At 44.8% G+C, this 16,457-nt stretch overlaps 1 protein-coding gene across 1 annotated transcript in view; it reads left to right on the top strand.

Moving 5' to 3' along the window:
* LOC126101312 (uncharacterized) overlaps nucleotides 1-16,457 on the top strand; it is a 431,784-nt gene that overhangs the window by 220,962 nt on the left and 194,365 nt on the right.

Here is a 16,457-nt window from a genome sequence, read left to right as displayed (position 1 = left end):
CGATGCAGTAAAAGACTGTATTCTCCACTGCCCCAGTCTCTTTCCCCATCCCAGAACCGAAAGCTAGATGTGGCCTAACGTACACTCCAACACTTGTGTCTTGTGGGACTCTTCTGCCAAGACAATTTCTGGATAATGACACTAGTATTCCCATCTCATTACGAAGAAATAAGAGCCACGCTTGACAGAAGAACGTAGCAGAAAATCAGCCACTGATACACACACATTCTTCAGAACTTTCATGTAACATTGACGAGATTTCAACAGAAAGGGTTTTGGACTGCTACTATAACGTTGTGTAAAACATTTTAAAGTTTAACCCTTTATTGCATAAAGTCTTCGTCAGGGGGACGATGTACTCTGTACACTCTTTATGATCAAAGACATCCCGGCACTTGTTAACGGACATTAATGTGAGGTGTGTCCACCCTTTACGACGACTTCATCTCTGCTGTGGACAAACAGTGAGTTTGTCTAAATACCACTAGAGGAATGGCTGCCCCGTCTTCCTCAAGAAACGAAACCAAAGAGGAGGTAGGGGAATTAGATGCCGAGATCAGGAGTGAAGACGATTAACTCAGCTCAAATTGCGTAGTCCATTTCAGGAACGTTATTGTCCACAAACCATTGCCTCACAGGTACTGCTTTGTGACAGAATACATTGTCATTCGGTACAAACAATTATCGTACCCGAACAGTTTCTCTGATGTACGCAGTACACAATACTCTTAAATGATGTACGTACCCCTCTGCATTTAGCGTTTTCTTAAGCGGAGTAAGGTGATCGAGCCTAACCACGGAAAACACCCTCATACTGTAACACCGCCTCCTCTGTAGGTCACTACATATGGTGCTAGTACGTTCTCCAGGCGTTTGCCAGATCCAACCTTCCCATTGTATTACCACATGATGTAGTCTGTTTCACTACTCCAAATCAGTCACTTCCATCATTCAATGTCCGGTGGCGTCGATCTTTGGACCACCTCAAGCGTCACCTAATACTGACTGTGGAAATGTGTTGTTACTTCACTATGGACTACACAGTACTCTCCGCCTTCTTTCACACTGGCATGTCCGCCTCCCGTGACACGTAGTGATCAATTCCGCTTTACATAGAGTTGTCAGGATATTTTTCTTCAGGTAATATATATATCCTCATCCTGACTAAGTATCCATGTAATGGTGTCCGACATGTTAGATTTTTCTGATTTGTGAAATTGTGGAAAGCCCAAATATTGGTGTGCGTCGCAGTATGATGCGATGATACGCCCAGAGGTGCGATGTGGTACATATCGTCAGCATGACGAAATATACTTGCATCAGTGATCGAAAACTAGGAGTATTTCGATCATGAGTGGATGCTCCCTCAGAACAGTTTTACTGGAACTAAATTATTCCGCAGGAGAGGTAAGCAGGGCCCCATTTATAGCCCGAAGTGGGTTGAAGCTCATGTTATTAGAGTGTGGTTGCCAGTCTGGAGGTCCAATACACTGCCTACCGTGACAATGTGTAGCCCGTAAACCTTTTATTTTTTTCCTTTCCTGATCATATCAGACGATTGGCAACTAGAAATCAGGCTTGGCAACAGAGCAATACGGAAAACCTGGGATTAATTCAGAGATTAACATCGCTCTGACGCCGATAATGTCAGATGTTATAGCAGCTCAGTTGCACTAGTTGCGATGGAATTATTAAAGAATCTGTCATGGCGTTAGCCTTTCGTCGTTCAGGGAAACCACTAAAATTCGGTTTAATATGGTTCAACGATGGCTAGAATTACGCTTCCTTCAAATAGCAATAGTTATATCCATGTTCCACTTATCATGTTGGCGATATACTTCTGTAATGTGGGCGTGTCAGGTGATTAGCACAAAGAGAGAAATTTTCTAGTGTCATGGTGATCAGCGCCCTGCTGAAAGGCAACCGTGCCATTCTCGAGGAGGGGGGGGGGGAGGGTTAAGCGAGCTGTCCTCCATTCGAAAATATTGAATGAGTTGAAGCCTTATATTAGCAGTGCTAGAAAAGCACACATTTTCCTTAAAATATAAAATATTGTCCCCTCCTGTGAGCTCTGGCTGATTAAAACTACGACGAACGAGCACTGTTAAAATTGACACACGTAATCTTCTCTTGTGAGAACCTAAAATCAGTTTTATTCACCTAAGCTTCCGGCCTCCCGATGGTCAGCTGCTGTTGCCTCGTCGTTGTAAGATTGTTCTACGTTTATTGTTGAGGTTGCATCTTGTCTTTTCTATACAATAAATGTAAATGAAACAAGACTGTGCCCCGGTCACCCTTTATTACTCTGCTACGCGTTCCTGCGCACACGCGAAAGTACGAAAATTAATTCATTACTGCAAGAGCTTCACAAATGGCGGACGAATTATGTGTCGCTTTGTACCGATAATGAAAAACTTTCGTCGTAAAGAGCGCCAATGAATCCAATTATAGATACATATTATAAAAATGGATATACGTGCGTATGTATGTATGTTCCATATCTCCTCCCAAACCATTGGACCGATTTCAACCAAACTTGCTGCAATTATCATTTACTGTCTGAAAATCATCGCTGTGAAGCTAAGAACCACTTCCCTATCAAAGTGATGGGGATGAAAACTCAGTGTAGCCCACGACACTCGAAGAGGCCATTTTTAGTCATCCCGTATTCAAGAATGGGAGCACTTAGTGACTTGGAACAAACTTAACACGTAATTTCAGACCTTTACGAAACTTTCTCGCTGACAACGTGCACAAAATGATGAAAGCAATGAAGGTCATCGCTGACTACATTTTCGTTGTTCATACAGTAAAACTGCCGCATGAAACATGACGCTTTAATTTATTACGTCTCTACTACTAACTGTATTCGCGACATATTTTTCTGACGGTACTCTGAATACACCTACAAAAATATGTTAATGTCCGCCACACAGTTCGGGAGAAATGACGACATAAACACTGCGATGCCGCATCATGCATGACGTTTTAAGTTATTACTTCGGTACTACTAACTCTGTTCACGACACATTTCGCAAACAGTAGCCACATGTGTACCTGCAAAATTATATCATAAAATGGCTCTGAGCACTATGCGACTTAACTTCTGAGGTCATCAATCGCCTAGAACTTAGAACTAATTAAACCTAACTAACCTAAGGACATCACACACATCCATGCCCGAGGCAGGATTCGAACCTGCGGCCGTAGCGGTCGCTCGGCTCCAGACTGTAGCGCCTAGAACAGCACGGCCACTCCGGCCGGCAATTATACATCGTACAACACATAGTTCAGGGGATATGACGTCATAAACAATGAAATTCATGAAAATGTAACAGCAAGACGAAATTCACTAGAGATACGAGTGGAATACGTGTAGAATTACGAGTGAAACATGTTTAGCATACGAAATATATTTAGCATGTGTATACGTGTGCAAAGCCTCGGGTGAAAAGCTCGTTCTAAATCCCTGGAACGATTTCAATCAAATTTGGTACACACATTAGTTATCAACTGGGAATAAATTGGTGCGGGAGTTAGAACCACCAGTGTGCTACTGGGTGTGCGTGATAACGTGGATGGAGAAGAGGGGATTGGGATATGGACAGACAGCAAGGGTGAAGGTGTAAATGGACAGACAGCGAGGGGGAAGGAGGGATGGACACAAATATGGGTAGAAGAAGGTGGACAGAGAGAGTGTGAGGTTGAGATGGACAGAGAGAGGAGAGGCGATGGACAGAGAAAGGAAAGAGAAAGTGATGGTCAGAGACAGGGAAAGGTAGAGGTAGGCAGAGAGCAGGGGAAGGGAGAGGAGGAGATGAAGAGGGGGGTGGAGATGGACAGAGATAGTGTGAGGTTGAGATGGACAGAGAGAGGAGAGGAGATGGACAGAGAAAGGAAAGAGGAAGTGATGGTCAGAGACAGGGGAAGGAAGAGGTAGGCAGAGAGCAGGGGAAGGGAGAGGAGGAGATGGAGAGGAGGGGGGTGGAGATGGACAGAGAGAGTGTGAGGTTAAGATGGACAGAGAGAGGAGAGGAGATGGACAGAGAAAGGAAAGAGGAAGAGATGGTCAGAGACAAAGGAAGGAAGAGGTAGGCAGAGAGAGAAGCAGGGGAAGGGAGAGGAGGAGATGAAGAGGGAGAGGGGGAGGCAGAGATGGACAGAGAGGGGGGGAGGAGGAGATGGGCAGAGAGGGAATGAAGGATGAGATGGATAGAGAGATGGAAAAAGAGGAGATGGACTAATAGAAAATTGGGATAATACATATCTGGGCAACGGTGAGTACTCAAATAGTGCATATATAAAAACAAAATTGGACAGTAGTACTGCCTACTTATGGAGAAAGTGGAACACATAAGTATGCGGTGGAGCATGTGGCCGTCGCTGCACATAAATGATGTTACACGGCGTTCACTTCTTGCGAAGGAGTTACAGAAAGTATCATTCTCCTACTTCATAACATCAATAACGTGGCTAATATCTTGCCAAGAAGTGAAAATTGGTATAACGTCATTTGGGTACCTCGTCATAATTTGTAGATAAGGAACTGGGAGATGTGACTTTTAATGCGATGTACATTGCAGTGGCTTAGATTTCAATAGAGCATTCCGCTGTGTTTGTTCAGTCCGATTTAGGTTTCACATATACTGTCACACTGGCGTGTTCGTTCCCCTCCGGTACCCAGTGCAGTCTCGGTGCTGTAAGTAGCAGCGAGGATGTACGCGGAGGAGTTGGTACCGCCGCGAGCCGTGGGAACTCCCTTCCCTTCCCCCCCCCCCCCCCCTCCCCCTCTTGCCCGCTCCTCTCCCTGACACCAATAGCGGCCAGCCCGGCCTTGAGGACACGGCATCCGTTTCGTCTGAGGGAATCGGTGCCGCGGCAAGTGGGAAGCGGCTTGGTTCTGTCAGCAGGTCACCACTAGCAGTTATTTTACACCCTTCGTCGACTGTGCAACGTTGTGATTGAGCGGAAAGGAGAAAACACCATGAACAGCGTAAAATTTGCTACAGTTAAAAGAAAAAAATCGAACGTGGTTAAAATACCAAAGCTACTGAAACGAAGTGATGACGGTCTGCAACTCAAAAGGATATAAAGTTGCCTGACATCAAAATTGTTCGAAAAAAAACAGACACGACACATAATTAAAAACTTTAATAGCAAAATTACTTTTATAGTGAAAACGGCAAGTAAAAGTAAATTGTTTCCTTAGTACGAAAAAGAAGAAACAGCCTACGAAGACGTTTGTCTTAGGGTGTGCTGCTATTTCGCAGCGAAAGCCTCACAGTGTTGGCAAGAAATAAAAAGCGATGGAGATGTGATTGAAAGACGTGAATGAAGATCAGATACACAAGCGATAAGTAAAAGAATTGTGGGGAAAAAATGAGTAGATACAGAAGTCTCGCTACTAATATTCAGAAAAGGAACATAAAACTTTCGCTAAGTGATTTAGACAAAACAGACTCTCAACAAATATATCTAAAGACGAAAGTCATTTGTAAAAGGGAATAGAGAAGAGGGTATTCTGCAGATAGTAGAAAAAAGCAAACTCTCAAGAAATTAAGGGTGCACCCCAGAGCCCACTCTGTGTGAAAAGGGTGGCCCTTAAAAGCAGTCCGTCTTCAGGACACGCGTGTCCTACCGGAACCATTCGACCGCCGTGTCATCCTCAGTGGAGGATGCGGATAGGAGGGGCTTGGCGTGAGAACACAGCTCTTCCGGTCGTTATGATGGTATTCTTGACCGAAGCCGCTACTATTCGATCGAGTAGCTCCTCAATTGGCATCACGAGGCTTAGTGCACCCAGAACAAATGGCAACAGCGCATGGCGGCCGGGATGGTCACCCTCCAAGTGCAGACCACGCCCGACAGCGCTTAACTTTGGTGAACTCACGGGAACCGGTATATCCACTGCGGCAGGGCCGTTGCCTTTTAAAAGATAATAGCTTGTTAATTTCATGGGAACAGTTACTGTAGCCTAGAATATTGGTAGAAGCTGCATCCATATCTGCACACTAAGTGGCAAGCTGTTTATTGAAGTTTGTTTCAAATACTTAAGCTTACAATGAAAATACCTAGTTTTTTAAAGTCGTCAAGGGCATCATCCTATAACACCACGTTAGATCGCCTGAGTTTATTTTATTACTAGCAGAAAAATGTGAGTTACTGAGTGTTAACCTACTGTAGCTGAGAGAGCGAGCGAAAATCGGCGATGCGACAGCACACTGAGCAACGGGTTCTGATTGCTAACTGGAGTCTGTTACTGAAAACTATCAACTTCTGCATTGCTGAAGTTAAATAGATCTATTTTTAAAGCTAAATATAAATCTATAGCAATACTTCCCATTAACAACATACTTTCCAGACACAGTTCTCAACCAATCTAAAATGAAACAAAGTACATCAAACCACGACTCGAAAAATAATCACACTTACCGAAAACACGTTATGAAACCGCAGCTGTACGGAAAGATAAGTTATTTGTTGACGAATCAAGAGGGTTAGCCTCTTCAACATATATTATACTTACGAAGTAGTCGCAATAATTCTTTTCTTCTCTGAAACACGTATGCCGCTATTATATTCGCATTTTATTGTCAGGTTGGTATATTTTGCACTTTTTCCTTTTGGAGGGTACCATCGACAATCCACATCACACAGTTGAAAAACACTTTCATTTACACGTGTGGTTTAATGACAGTCAAGTAAAGAGGTTTACAGCTCAGAGTCCTATATGAGTTTTTACAGTGAGCGAAACACGGTTATAAACTTCATTAATAACATTTATCGCTATTAATGGCCCTCTCAACATCAAACGTTTATAGCATTCCCATAATGAATAACGAGTACTCCGGCATTGGTTGCTTAAGAGCATGCGACTTTAGCACTAGAGTTGCGTAAGTCGGATGATGATAGCCGCTGTTGCTATTGAAGATGATCGGGATGGTTATTGGCACCCGATTTCATCCTTTCCCTCCCGTTTATGAACAAAAGAACTCCATACGCACTCTTCAGTCACGATACTTGAGACACAACTGTCACAACCCTCATTCGGAAGATGGCCAATGGGTGCCAGAAACAAACAATACAAATAATAAGAGACAAGAAATAGGAGAAAAGGAAATGTTTGATTTAGGGAGCTGAAATCCTAGGGAACTGTAGCCAACAGTGTCTCAATTTACGTTCATCCTATTTTTCGCCTGCTGAAATTAATGAAATACATACAAATTAAGATGAGTTCTGTTATATTCTTATTGCTATGATGTTCCAGAAGCGCCCAGAAAGTTTGTCTGTTGAATTTTGATTCTGATGGCTGAACTTCATAGTTAGTTAGCGACTGGTAGGCGCAAAGTTGTATTATTTATGATAAAACATATGAGTGCTTTGTTAACTGCTGATGGACGTGATTCAGTAGTTCAGACAGCTTCGAAATGAGTGGATGAGAAGTGTGATGTGTTTCGTGACGATTTTTCGATGATGTTCTGCTGAAATTAATAATAGTGACTGAACTAGTGATTAGTTCGCTAGCTATTTTGATTTATTATGACGAAGAGGATTATTCCTTGACTTCTGTGAATTTTTTTTTTCACGTGTTGTCAGATTAGGATTAGCTAGAGTAAATCTGAAGTCAGAGCCTGTGAAGAATTAGCAAAAAGCTTTCTTGGGGAGGGAATTATATGTTCGCAGTTTAGTCCCTGGTTTGTATGGGTTTCCCCTGAAGTGGTGACAACAGGTTTCAGGTAGGTCGAAGAGTGGACAGAACACCTACACCCGAGGAAAGTACAAGTCCGGCTGATAAGGGAATCGTCACAAAGCAGAGTGATTCATCATAGCAGCTGTCGGTCGTCCAATGTAACTAAAAATAATTTCTGAATCACGTGCTGTTTTGTGATGGCGAATCTTCGTTGAAACCAGTTTGGGTAAGACAATAGTGTTCTTTATCGAAGCCTACTGCATTAAGATTAACAAAGACTCGGCCACATTTTTATCAAAGCCTTTATCACGGTATGTGTGCTACAACAGATGTTGACAATGACTGGAAGTTGTCCAGGGAGCCGTATGCGGAAATGCTGGCTGCCTGTCGTTGACACTCCAGTCTAGACAACGATGGATCTCCACCGTGTTCCAGCATTTCAACAGCGATACAGCACGTGCTTCATTGGGAATGTGACCATGAACACTGAAACAAACTGAATGCCAAGACACACTCACTTGCACCATGTGAGGCGCGCGCGCGCGCGCGCGCTCGCGCGCGCTCGCGCGCGCTCGCGCGCGCGCGTGTGTGTGTGTGTGTGTGTGTGTGTGTGTGTGTGTGTGTGTGTGTGTGTGTGTGTGTGTGTGTGCTTTAGGGTGCAGGATACACTCAGGAAATGCTGTAGGGACTTTGATCCGGTTTTAACTAATGGATACACTGATTCACGAGGAAGGTTTTTGTACACTCCTGGAAATGGAAAAAAGAACACATTGACACCGGTGTGTCAGACCCACCATACTTGCTACGGACACTGCGAGAGGGCTGTAAAAGCAATGATCACACGCACGGCACAGCGGACAACCAGGAACCGCGGTGTTGGCCGTCGAATGGCGCTAGCTGCGCAGCATTTGTGCACCGCCGCCGTCAGTGTCAGCCAGTTTGCCGTGGCATACGGAGCTCCATCGCAGTCTTTAACACTGGTAGCATGCCGCGACAGCGTGGACGTGAACCGTATGTGCAGTTGACGGACTTTGAGCGAGGGCGTATAGTGGGCATGCGGGAGGCCGGGTGGACGTACCGCCGAATTGCTCAACACGTGGGGCGTGAGGTCTCCACAGTACATCGATGTTGTCGCCAGTGGTCGGCGGGAGGTGCACGTGCCCGTCGACCTGGGACCGGACTGCAGCGACGCACGGATGCACGCCAAGACCGTAGGATCCTACGCAGTGCCGTAGGGGACCGCACCGCCACTTCCCAGCAAATTAGGGACACTGTTGCTCCTGGGGTATCGGCGAGGACCATTCGCAACCGTCTCCATGAAGCTGGGCTACGGTCCCGCACACCGTTAGGCCGTCTTCCGCTCACGCCCCAACATCGTGCAGCCCGCCTCCAGTGGTGTCGCGACAGGCGTGAATGGAGGGACGAATGGAGACGTGTCGTCTTCAGCGATGAGAGTCGCTTCTGCCTTGGTGCCAATGATGGTCGTATGCGTGTTTGGCGCCGTGCAGGTGAGCGCCACAATCAGGACTGCATACGACCGAGGCACGCAGGGCCAACACCCGGCATCATGGTGTCGGGAGCGATCTCCTACACTGGCCGTACACCACTGGTGATCGTCGAGGGGACACTGAATAGTGCACGGTACATCCAAACCGTCATCGAACCCATCGTTCTACCATTCCTAGACCGGCAAGGGAACTTGCTGTTCCAACAGGACAATGCACGTCCGCATGTATCCCGTGCCACCCAACGTGCTCTAGAAGGTGTAAGTCAATTACCCTGGCCAGCAAGATCTCCGGATCTGTCCGCCATTGAGCATGTTTGGGACTGGATGAAGCGTCGTCTCACACGGTCTGCACGTCCAGCACGAACGCTGGTCCAACTGAGGCGCCAGGTGGAAATGGCATGGCAAGCCGTTCCACAGGACTACATCCAGCATCTCTACGATCGTCTCCATGGGAGAATAGCAGCCTGCATTGCTGCGAAAGGTGGATATACACTGTACTAGTGCCGACATTGTGCATGCTCTGTTGCCTTTGTCTATGTGCCTGTGGTTCTGTCAGTGTGATCATGTGATGTATCTGACCCCAGGAATGTGTCAATAAAGTTTCCCCTTCCTGGGACAATGAATTCACGGTGTTCTTATTTCAATTTCCAGGAGTGTATATCATTTATAAATACGGGTATTTGGAACAAAATGTCTTAATTACAATGACTTAAAGGTCATTTGTGAAAAGTACGGCATTATCGCATAGCGACCAGCCACTGTAATTCGATGGAGGAACAGTTACTTAAGAGAGCGGTATCTGATGTGGTGGCCTAGTGGTATGAGGTATGCATCAATGAACTCGATGGGGTGTCAGTAAAGTCCGCCCAGGCCAGATACCGAGAACAATGATGAACAAAATGTAGAAAAAAAAGCTGTAAAGCATCTGGCTGGAAACTGGAAGGTTGTAGTATCGAATCCCGACTGGATCACTTTATTTCACTCCGCTCTTTGACCTAGTGTTCACCTCTTAATCCTATGGAGATACGCCAGAAACGAAACGTGGCTCGGATACCACACAACGCTGTGGCTGCCCTTTCCCTAGTTGGATAATTGGTTAGGGGCATGAAATTCGGCTAAGTGGCAACAAATTGATTGCAGTGGTTTGGGGACAACTGCATAACGAATATAGTTTGGAAATCCAAAACCTGTGGCTTTCAGTAGTCCTTATGCGTAAAGTAAAACGCAGCACTGTATGCAGCAATGCTTCCGTTTTTGTAAAGGAAGTTTTACCGGAGCCCTGTATATGACTCAACTTTTCAGCTTTCGTCTTTCATTGAGTTAAACATAGATACGAACACGACTCTCTGCGTAAGTGGGCGGAAGATATTATTTGTTTGGACCCTTTCAAATTATGCAGATAACTTGTAAACGAATCTTCACGGATGAAGAATTTCGAAATATGACAACAATTTCAGATTGCCAATTTCTGCTTCCCTCACATTGGCAATGGAAATTTGCGCTCTTAATTCACTGATAATCCATCTGATTTTCGGGCAGTTACTCAAGTTGCAAGTATTCTAATAAATATGACCAATAACGAAAAGACAAATACCTCATAAAGTGATGTGAAACTTACAATGTGAAATAACCAAATATTTTTAACCTACAGATTCTTTCCGTGGCACAGCGAAGAAGTCTACCATAGAGTGTACACGATAAAGAACTGTGGCAATGAGTGTCATCAGTCCATCACAATGTGTACTAAGCTTCGCAAGAAGTCATCTGTAACACCACCTAAACATGTTCATAATTTGTTCATTATAAGAGTAACTTTTTTTTTTTTTTTTTTTTTTTTTTGCCACCTCAGCCAACCCCCAGTACATAACTGACACACGCACACACACACATACACACACACACACATTATTCACACATACAATATTTACATTGGTTGTAAACTTATTACTTACATCGCAATGTGCTCCCATCATTGCCATGAGATGCTACTCCAAACGCCAATTCTGTATGGAACACTAACATTCACGCCTCCAGACGTCTTTCCTGCCGTGCACTACTTCCATGATGTAAGTTATATGAAAGCGATGTTGACGTTGTTATCTGAATAATTTTATACGTGGACCGCAAGCAAAATATTTTATGCCAGTCAAGACGTCTGGCCGCAGATACTTAATGCTTCCTGTGCGAGGCCTGGCCTTCTCCTTAGTTATTAAATCCGTGGTCGTTAGATGGCGTTAAACTTCACAGATCGAGATTTGAGGTAGACTGCCTAGCAAAGAGCACTATTTTATGGTAGAAGGGTACACGAGAACAGCAAGATACGAGGGGTATTCGTAAGTAAGATCCGCTTAGTCTTGAAATGGAAACTACTGTGAAAATGCGATGGAACTTTGCACAGATGTAGGGCAGTGTTTTTAGTGTGCCTGTCTATCGCTTCATGTCGCTCTTTTCAGTTCAGAGCGCTAAGTGATCACCTAGAAATGCCTAAAACAAGTGTCTCCCGCCAAGTATGTGGATTTCACGAGAGATTTCGCCTGAAGCTAAGCAGCCCACATGACATAAATGGCATGCATTTCTCTCTTCAAGACAATTTTCAGCCGCATTCTGCAGGGGCAATGAAGACGCTTCTGCAGCGTTTTCGATGGGAAGTGTTTGATCATCCACAATACAGCCCTTAATTGGGTCGGTCCATTGTTCATCCATGCTCATGAACCGCTGGCTACCAAGACAACATATTGGCACAAAGAACAAAAGAAAGACCAGCATAGATAATTGACGCAAAGAACAGGCGGCCGCTTTCTGTGACGAGGATACTCCAAAGTTTGTACAACGCCACGACAAATGTCTAAGTCGGAACGGCGACTATTTAGAGAGGTAGGCGGAAGGTGTGGCTAACTGTTGAGAATAAATAAAATGTTTGATATTCACTGTGGTTTTCATTTAGCGACCGATCGGACCTTGCTTACCGAACAGCCCCCGAACAACGTATCGAGATTTTAGATGTACTGTGTTTCCTTTTTACCCTCTACATGTATTATTGCGACACTTGTAGGAATACTATTTCTCATTTGTTCTGTTCCCTGATAATTTTCGAGGATGGCTGTGGGCGAAACGCATTAAGGTGTACAGCTTCAATTAGCGATGAAGGCGGACAGTTGTAGTAGCCAGTTTTGCTTTAATTCAGGGACGTTATTAAACTGGTACTTTGCTGCTGCTACTCGTCCTGGGGAGTGACTGAGGGAATTCTCGTGCCTAATTACTGAGGGAGCCGGCAGTTACGGTAGGAGCCGCCTCTTCCCCCTTCCTGAGGATACACGGCAGTCAGCGCCAGGATAATATCGCGGTGCGGCGAGGTCTCCACTCTCGTGTCCCCCACTCGCTTCCAGCCTTGCGACACGCTGAGGCCTCCCCTGCTGTCCTGTTCTGTGCTGTACTGTCCCACCTGTGCGACAGCGGAAAGAGAAGAGCCGCAGGTCCGGCTCACCTCTGACCCGGCCACCTACAGCAGGACCTGGCCTGGCAAGCTGTCCGTAAGGACGCAGAATACACTGCACAGACTAATACAATACCTTTCAACTCGCCGCACTTTTCACACACCGATCTATTCCAAACCAACTGCTTCGGATGAAAACGAATTTGATCGTCATAACGCAATAAAATTTGGTTCTGATGCCGCTTAACACAGAATTTTGACCATTTCATAAAATTACTATCTACAAGATTACTAACATGTATTGATAGTCAGACCCAACTCTTATTCGCGGAGACATAACAGGTTTTGTAGGGAGTAGCTTCCGTCAGTTAATCCTGCAAACCCTGTTATGAGAACAATACTCATCTTAATTTTCACCTAATTCTTAATATATGATGTTTCAATTACTGTTAAGTACATAAAACATCGATAAAGGTATATCAATAAATTTGGTAGCACTTTGCCGATACAAAATGTAATTTCAGTTTCGTTATCTTCTGATCAAACGGAATCGTTTGATATACATTGCACAACTGGCACTTTCGTGCTAATGATCGTCTAACACGTTCGGGTCAACCACGTGTTTAACGAACAATGTGTACTGCTTCAGCGAAACACGCAGGAAACTCTTCTCAAGTGACTGTCGAAATCTAATGCACCAAAACCATCATTAGCAGCAGAGGACAATTGTCAGTTACCGTTAATTGAGTACTTTCTCAGCGGCATCTCCAAAGGATTATTCATTGCAAGGCTTTCTTTTTTTTAATTAATTGTTATTTCACCACCGCCCCGACCCTCGCCACTTATGGGCTGTCAGTGGATACAATTTACCGTTCTTCAGCCACTCGAGAGTAATATTTCTTGTAATATAAAAGCTGGACATGGATATTGACAAAAATAAACTTTTTGTACAATAAAGAGAAAGATAGTAAATCGTATTACTTAAAACATATAAGGTCGATTTGGTAATTAATTAAAATATAGATGAATGGAAAATGAGTGTCGCACACTAATATATAAAAACACATAGGCACCTATACGTAAGACATTCTAGGTTTTCTTGCCGCTTCAATTCGGGATAAAATCTCAAGCTTTCGCCAACAGCCTTCATCGGCATCGTCAGGAGCAACTGACTGCTGCCGTGGTAGCCTTTTATAGCCCGTGGACAGCTTCTGATTGGTCGGCTTGTGATTGGTCGACGATTACTACTGCTGTCGCAGACGGTGTCGATGTGTGCGCTGGTGACGCCACCGCTTCCGTTGGCAAGTAAACCTTGCAAGGAATGTCTCTGCTGCTTCTCTGCATCGAGCGCTCGTTTCCGTGCATTTTTTCAACAGCCTCCTTAATAACAGCGGGTACGAGATCGTCGAGAATGGACCGTGGATCAGTGGAAACGTGACACTTCATCGCATGACTCCAGTTTCTTGGTACGCTACGTCAGGATATACCCTCGTTCAGGTGAACAGCTGCTCGAAAAATCCACTGCATCACGGATGCAGACCGGTGAGGGGAACATTATATCGCGGGGATAGTGATCTGGGGAATCACTGAGCCTATGGCAGCAATCGAAGGCTCCGGGATGTTTGTAACAACGTGGACATTTTTTCAGACTGCTTGAAGCCTTTCATGCTTCATATGTTCCCCGATGGCAATGGCCGTCTTCCAGCAGTATAACTGTCCGTCTCTCAAGGTTTTAACGGTGCTAAAGTGGTTTCAGGAGCACGATAGTGAACTCGAGTTGACGTATTGCCCACCAGATTCGGCCGATCTTAACCCAATGGAATACTATCAGGCGCCAGCCTCGCTCCCACAAATCAAGGGCCCGTAATTTACGGGACTTGCTTGATTGTGCGTAGACCTCTGGTGCCTCATACATCCGGAAACCTAGCAAGGACTTGTCGAATCCATGTCGCTCAGAATCGCTACTGGATTGCGTACCAAACGTGGACCAAACTCTGTTAATGAGATGGTGATAATATTTCCGTTCATCAGTGTATACAGAGGAATGATCGGTGCTCGGGTATATGACAAGAACGCTAATTTTAAGCAAAAAACTTTATATGGACATGTGGTCTATTCCGAATGGTTTCCGAGATATAATACTCTTAGTGTACATTTGTTTTTGGGCTAGTGACGCGCAAGTATGTGTCTTATCCACCCGACCTCTTTGATGTACCTCGTTGTTTTCAACCTCTTTGCTCACGACTTCTTTCTGCCATTAAACAAGCCCGTTGAATGCGCCGTTGTGCATGGCGTGTTGTTAGTGTAGTAGTGCGAAGAACTGAGAGTTTGTCACACAGAAACATCGCTTAGCTGTGTTTATGCACATACTAGCTAAAATGTCACACATCCAGATATGCAGGTATAATGTATATTTACGGATTCTGTGACGGAAGGGCTCCTGCTGCTGTCGAAGAATACCTTCGCTGCTTGCGACGTGACGAATTCCTGATCGTACAGTATTTTCCAGAGTTTTGAACAGGTATGTTCCACCTTCCCTTTTCCTTCTCAGCGTGTTACTCAACAACCTGTCGAGCAACACATTGTAGAAATGGTACAGCGTAGCACTGTTACCGGTACACAGTGACTTTCTGCACATACCAGTGTACCACGAACACATGTTTGGTAAACATTACAAGATGAAAACTTTTAGCCATTTCACACACAGCTTGTCCACAATGTTCGCATTGGCGTCACTGCCACACGACTTGAATGACAGTTGTTATTTGCTTCCATTTATACTGTTCACTGATGAAGCCACATTTACATGGAATGGAGTCAACAATACGCCTTACAGTCATCTACGCTCGCAGGACAATCTAAACCCTACAATGGAAATGAATTTCCAAGTTCGTTTTTCGATTAATGTGTGGTGCGTCCTGATCAGTAACATGTTGATAGGTCCAGTCTTTTTATAAAAGCGAATGACGGGACAGAATTACCGCCACTTTTGAAAAATTAGTTTGTTGAACACCTCAAGGGCGTTCCTTTATCACGAGGACTTCAAAGACGTCGAGCATGGCGGAGCCCCTCCACATTTTACGAGACGTGTGAGGGAACATCTCAACTGCACTCACCCTAATTTCTGGATTGGTCGTGGTAGTACAGTTGCCTGATCACCTAAACCACCAGACCCTACATTTTTCTTTATGGCTTTGGATGACGTCTAAGGCAAACAAACGAAAGGTGAATTCGCGAGATGGAGTGGTTGGTCACATCAAGGATTATGCTGCCCTTGCCGGCCGCGGTGGCCGTGCGGTTCTGGCGCTGCAGTCCGGAACCGCGGGACTGCTACGGTCGCAGGTTCGAATCCTGCCTCGGGCATGGGTGTGTGTGATGTCCTTAGGTAAGTTAGGTTTAAGTAGTTCTAAGTTCTAGGGGACTTATGACCTAAGATGTTGAGTCCCATAGTGCTCAGAGCCATTTGAACCATTTATGCTGCCCTTATTAGGGAACGTGCAGAGGTTCTCAGACACGCAACACAGTGCGTTCTGTCACGAGCGCACAAATCGATTGAAGTTAACGGTAGTATGTTCCAACATTTAATGCGAACTGTGCAACAGTTGTAACATGACGTGTACGATAATGTGAAGGTAAGTGTTTCAGGAAAACGTATTTTTCAATAGATACTTTGTAAAACGTATATTGTTATGTTAACTAAATGTTGTGCACGGAGCTGAGCTATAACAAACTACGGTTCGGTCGTTTTGGTACGACAGATAAATGATGGAGTAAATGGTAGGATTCCGGTAGTACTGGTAGCATTGGTAGGGAAAGAAACATAAATG

This window comes from Schistocerca cancellata, chromosome 9 (assembly GCF_023864275.1).
Source record: "Schistocerca cancellata isolate TAMUIC-IGC-003103 chromosome 9, iqSchCanc2.1, whole genome shotgun sequence".
Lineage (NCBI taxonomy): Eukaryota > Metazoa > Arthropoda > Insecta > Orthoptera > Acrididae > Schistocerca > Schistocerca cancellata.
Note: the sequence above shows the minus strand (reverse complement) of the source record. Positions and strands in the feature narration are given on the sequence as shown.